The sequence below is a fragment of the Mustelus asterias genome, unplaced genomic scaffold, assembly GCF_964213995.1.
Source record: "Mustelus asterias unplaced genomic scaffold, sMusAst1.hap1.1 HAP1_SCAFFOLD_198, whole genome shotgun sequence".
In the NCBI taxonomy this organism is placed as follows: domain Eukaryota; kingdom Metazoa; phylum Chordata; class Chondrichthyes; order Carcharhiniformes; family Triakidae; genus Mustelus; species Mustelus asterias.
Genome location: NW_027590190.1, coordinates 142,421 through 148,925, shown reverse-complemented (window position 1 = coordinate 148,925; position 6,505 = coordinate 142,421). Strand labels below are relative to the sequence as shown.

General features: G+C 45.0%; 1 pseudogene; it reads left to right on the top strand.

Moving 5' to 3' along the window:
- Positions 1 to 734: 734 nt before the first annotated feature.
- Positions 735 to 1,765, top strand: LOC144485538 (uncharacterized; annotated as a pseudogene).
- Positions 1,766 to 6,505: the final 4,740 nt, after the last annotated feature.

Sequence of the window (6,505 nt, the reverse complement as noted above, 5' to 3'; positions counted from 1 at the left end):
CAATACCAGGTTAAAGTCCAGCGGGTTTATTTGGTAGCATGAGCCACAAGCTTTCGGAGCGCTGCCCCTTCATCAGGTGAGTGTTCCAGTGCACTCAACTGATGAAGGGGCAGCGCTCTGGAAGCTTGTGGCTTGTGCTACTAGATAAACCTGTTGGACTTTAACCTGGTGTTGTGAGACTTATTACTGTCCAGGACAGGAAGCAGTGAGCATGGATCTGTCCATCAGTCTGAATCAGCACCTTCAGGAGAATTGGGAGGGTAAATATTAGATACAGCAGAGTGAGAATAAGGGCAGAATGAATGGGATGGAGATTCACAGCTTTTGAGGAATGAGAGAGGAAAGAATGTTCCACAGAAACTAGAATTGTCACTTCTGAATTTCTATCCTGTACTGACTGTGATGTTTTTACAAAAATGTTTCACAGGATATCAGAGAGAACTCTCGGCTGTGTCACGTCTAGATCTGACAGAATCACTTGGTTCCTTGGGACCTGAATATCGTCAGCCTTTAAAACTAAGGGGAGAAATATTTATCAGCTTCAGAAGATTTTGAACATCAGTGCGACTGGAAAAGCACTGACACACTGACCCCCAAGTGAGAGTGTTCCAATGCACTGACTGGAAAGAGCTTTAACCAGTTACACAGCCTGAAAATACATTGCAGCATTCACAGTGAGGAGCGACTGTGTTGTGTGTGTTGAAAAGGCTTCAACTGGTTGACTGACCTGCAGAGATTCAAGGAGACCCAAAAGATGGAAAAACCATGGAAATGTGGGGAATGTGGGAAGGGATGGAGGTCACCATCAGAGCTGGAAGCCCATCGGCGCAGCCACACGGGGGAGAGGCCGTTCACCTGCGTTCAGTGTGGGAAGGTATTTACTCAGCTATCGAACCTGCAGACCCACCAGCGAGTTCACACCAGGGAAAGACCATTCACCTGCTCTCAGTGTGGGAAGGGATTCACTTGTTTATCCAGTCTGCAGAGGCACCAGCGAATTCACACTGGGGAGAGGCCATTCACCTGCTCTCAGTGTGGACAGAGATTCACTCAGTTCGCCAGCCTGCAGACACACCAGCAAGTTCACACTGGGGAGAGACCGTTCACCTGCTCTGTGTGTGGAACAGGATTCAGTGATTCCAGCACCCTGCGGAGACACCAGCGTGTTCACACTGGGGAGAGGCCATTTACCTGCTCAGTATGTGGGAAGGGATTTCGTGTTTCATCTACTCTGCTGAAACACCAGCACATTCATACTGGGGAGAGGCCATTCACCTGCTCTCAGTGTGGGAAGGGATTTACTCAGTTATCCACCCTACAGACCCACCAGCGAGTTCACACCAGGGAGAGACCATTCACCTGCTCTGTTTGTGGGAAGGGATTCAGTCAGTCATCCAACCTGCAGAGACACAAGCAAGTTCACACTGGGGAGAAACCGTTCACCTGCTTTCATTGTGGGAAAGGATTCACTCTGTCTTCGAACCTGCGGAAACACCAGAGAGTTCACATTGGGGAGAGGCCATTCACTTGTTCTGTGTGTGGGAAGGGATTCACTCAGTTATCTGCCCTGCAGTCACACCAACGAGTTCACACTGGGGAGAGACCATTCACTTGCTCTGTGTGTGGGAAGGGATTCACTCAGTTATTTGCCCTGCAGACACACCAACGAGTTCACACTGGGGAGAAACCATTCAGCTGCTCTGAGTGAGGGAAGGGATTCAGTGTTTTATCCACTCTGCAGAGACACCAACAAGTTCATGAGTGATTCCTAGGGTTGGATTCTGCTGTTATTGTTTCTGCTCTCAATTACATCCAGGACTGCATTTTGTTCATTCTCACAGTTGGTCAATGGGGAGGTTCGGAGGGTTTCTTTCTGCTGGACTGGCCGGTCTCACGACATTGCCTCCAGTGGGCTGATGCTCTTTGAGTCTTGTTGCAAATACCTGGTTTCAAATTTCACAAGGATCACAGAGTGACCGGGTGTTAGGAAGTTCAGAGATATTTAGTCAGCATTTCTGTTTGAAACTCCCCCAGATGCCCATCCAATTTCCTTTGTAATTGTTTATTGTCTCCACTTCCTCCACCCTCGTAGGCAGCGAGTTCCAGGTCATTACCATTCGCTGCATCAAAATATTCTTCCTCACATCCCCTCCACTGCATCTCTGATCCAAAACCTTAAATCTGTGTCCCTCTCGTCCTTGTTCCATCAGCAAATGGGAACAGCTTTTCTTTGTCCACCTTATCTAAACCTGTCAGAATCTTGTCCACCTCTATCAAATCTCCCCTCAACCTCCTTTTATCCAAGAGGAAATCATAGAAATCATAGAAACCCTACAGTGCAGAAGGAGGCCATTCGGCCCATCGAGTCTGCACCGACCACAATCCCACCCAGGCCCTACCCCCCATATCCCTACATATTTACCCACTAATCCCTCTCACCTACACATCTCAGGACACTAAGGGGCAATTTTTAGCATGGCCAATCAACCTAATCCGCACATCTTTGGACTGTGGGAGGAAACCGGAGCACCCGGGGGAAACCCACGCAGACACGAGGAGAATGTGCAAACTCCACACAGACAGTGACCCAAGCCGGGAATCGAACCCAGGTCCCTGGAGCTGTGAAGCAGCAGTGCTAACCACTGTGCTCCCGTGCCGCCCTGGTACGACCTGTTGAGAACAACCCCAACCTGACATCAACAATATAACAGAATATGTTAATACCTGAAATCAAATGGGAATGTTTAATTTCTGTTTTAAAGATATTGTGAATATATTGTCCTGGACAATAACGGAATTGGGATAACTCACCTTGGGTGTGGTTGAATGGAATATATCAATCTGGTAACCACCTACAGTCCAGTGAAAGTCTGGAATGTGTAGCTGGAAATCCCTCCCTGACAGCACTGTGGGTGTACCTACACCTCAGACATTGCAGCAGTTCAAGAAGGCAGTGTTGGGGTTGACCATGGCCGAGGCAGCTACATACAGCCACATATTCTGTTATAATTGAAGGACTGCAGATTGAATGTGAGGCATTCTGGGACTGGACTATCTTGACCACATTCCTGTGACTGCTCAGTTTCTGCAATCACGGACCATTAAAGCTGCTTAGCAGGGCCCCGACAGAGGACCTGGTGAGAATATGTACTCAGAATGAGTTAGAATTAAACTTATTCCAGGACTGGCTGGTGGTCAGCGGCTGAGATTCCCGAATCTGTAAAAAGGGGATCTGACCAATCATCAAACAGCAGTAGGTAGTTGGTTCAGAAGTTAAGAAGCGTTCTCAGGCATCGTATCAATTATTTTATCATAGATTTGTGAGTGACTTGTGACCTGATAGTCGGTGAAGTGACGGTACACTCTAAGTAGCACTGGACTGAAAAGCGGATCTCTGAGAGTAGATCTTGTATCTTATTTTAATTGAGGAGTTGTGAGCTTGTAGTGCTCTGTCGCTTTAAGAAGCGAAAGCTGCAAGAGAGAGAGAATGCTGAGGATTCATTGTTTGAAATTTATGAGCTGTGAGAATCTGTGTTTTGTTTGTTTTATGTGGATGTTTGTAGATGTGTTTTATCATTGTTTTGGGCTACATTTGTTAAGGTTTATCTTTCTGGGGATTTAATCTTATTTTGAGTCTTTAATTAAAGGTATTTCTGGAAGCTTAGAAACAGAACCACAAGAACGCTTTGGGAATTCATTTGGTCATTGTTGTTGTAAAGCACATGATGAGGTTTCTCTTGTGTGTGGATGATATTTGTGGGTTGAACGCTTCAAGCCTTGAGGATTTCTGTCTGTGATTTAAATCAAACAGATTTTAAAAACGAAGTGTAATTAATAAAGATTTTTTTTCAAACCTTATGACCGTGGAACCATATTTACTGGACAGAGACCTGATTCCAGGATATTTTTCTGAACATGTGGGAATTTTAATCCGGATACAATTCACACATTTAAGAATGAGAGTTTTAATTTGTCATGCTTAGTTACAATTTGAGACATGTGAAATGATTCTGACCAATCCTGTATTGGATTGATCTTTGGTTAAACTTCCTGTCAGAGCTGAGAGGGTTGGCTTATGAGGAGAGACTGAGTGGACTGGGACGATACTCATTGGAATTCAGAAGAATGAGAGGAGCTCTTGTCGAAACATATAAAATTATGAAATATAGTACATATAAAATTATGGGAATCGATTGGAAACAGGGAGGTTGTTTCCACTGGCAGGTGAAACTCGAACTAGGGGCATCGCCTCAAAATAAGGGGGAGCAGATTTAGGACTGAATTGAGGAGGAACTTCTTCATCCAAAGTTTGTTTATTTATTATTTATTAATCACAAATAAGGCTTACATTAACACTACAGTGAAGTTACTGTGAAATTCCCCGAGTTGCCACACTCCGGCGCCTTCTGTGACATTCCCTGCCAGTGCTTGTTGAATGTTTTTAAGGCAAGGATAGATAAATTCTTCAACAGTAAAGGAATTAAGGGTTATGGTGAGCGGGTGGGTAAATGAAGCTGAGTCCACGAAATGATCAGCCATGATCTTATTGAATGGCGCAGAGAACGTGAGGGGCCAGATGGCCCACTCCTGCTCCTAGTTCTTATGTAAGGTCGAAAGATTTATTCCTGACGCAATGAAAAGGGAAATTCCGGAATTGGATACTGAACAAGAGAGTTGAAAAGGAGAGCTTATTCAATAGAAATGTTTCCCAGACCGTGTGGTCATTAGATTAAAACAAAGGAAGGGTGCTGACGTCCATTTGAGAACTTTTAGTCCACCCCTTTTCAAACTAAGGGATTCTATGTACAAAGAAAGCCCAAGCTAAGGTGGTCTGGAAAACATCATGATGGGGGCACCAATCTGTTCATGAGCTGATCACAAAGCCCCATGATGCCCAGATACTGATTTCATTGGACCGATATATATGTATGTAATCTATCACCATTCTGATTGGATTGTGTCCAGCTGGGCTGGGCTGAGTAACTGGATATGAATTGATGATATTCTTTGTTGGGTGGAGTTACACATGGTCAGCCCCTGTGGCTTCTCCCCACTGGCGTAACTCAATAAACTTTTGTCAATTGAATCAGGCTTGAGTGTTGAATGATTCTTCTGAGTTCATTCCCCAAAACACACTGGGTACATTACCACTGGAGACCAGGTATCGCCAAAAACTTCAGACAATACAAAGACTCATGAAAGCCAGTGTCCCAGTTTAAAGACACATCTTTTACCTGACCAACAATCGAAGGGAGAAATTATTGGACACTGTAATGCCTCTCTCGAAGAGAAGCATCCTTATCTCTCCAATAACTCTGACGTACAATGCTTCGGCTGGATCAATTATACATTCATCAGAAATTCTCCTGCCTTTCATTAGGTGTGAACAAATCATTTTCGATACAAATAAATCCTTAATTACACGTCATATACTTTAGCCAATTGCATTTTATCCTCTGACACAATGGGATTTAATGGTCAGTAGAATCCAGACACTTCCTCCTCCTATTGCTTAGCAACCCCAGACACTTAGGTACAAAGGTCAAAGTTAATGTTCCCACCGGCTCTTACTTCGCCACTGGCCAAACCAGACAAATGCACGTTCTCATGTCTGAGAAGACACTGTCTTATCTGAACAGTGTGAATCAATCCTATTCATGAAGCTGCCTTGAGAACCTTTCTGTTATAAACTTCGCTGATAAAGGTTGTCACATTCTGTGGCTTCATTGTTCCGAAGAATGTAGCCTGTCTGTAAGTGTCCCAGTACCATCATGCCTTGCAGCAGCCTGCCTTTGGCTAAAGTTTACAATTGCTTTTAAAAATACAGCTCACATACATTTTAAAATCAGAAAATTCATGTTTAAATCAGAATTAATTGTTTAAATCTTTTACTACGTTCGTGTGTGTAGACTGGTCCCTTGTTAGCTTCTGTGTCTGATTTAGTCATTTAACTCAATGCTGGTAGTTCTGTTAGTGTCCGAAATGCCGAATGGTTTAAAATTTCTCGAATCTATTAGGAATTTTCTCCAACAGTTTGTCATTGCGGAGCTCGGAGTACAGCACTTGTTTCAGGAGTCTCGTGTGGGGCTTGTGTACAATGTGGCCCGCCCATCGCAGCTGGTCAAGTGTGACCAGTGCCTCGATACTGGGGATATTGGCCTGGGAGAGGACACTCACGGTGGTAAGCCTATCCTGCCATTGGATTTGCAGGATTTTGTGGAGGCAACGTTGGTGACATGTCTCCAGGGATTTGAGGTGTGTGCTGTACATTGTCCATGTTTCTGATGGATACAGGAGGGCAGGGACCACGGCTGCTCTACAAACCATGCTTGGTGCTGGATTTGGGGTCTCGAGCTTTGAACTCTGTTCCTCAGGCGTCCGAAGCCTGAACTGGCCCATTGGAGTCGATGCTGGATTTCATCGTTGATGTCTGCCTATGCCGACAGGAGGCTCCCGAGGTGTAGGGCTCACCGTGGATCTTGATGGTCAGGAGGGGAGCTGTAGT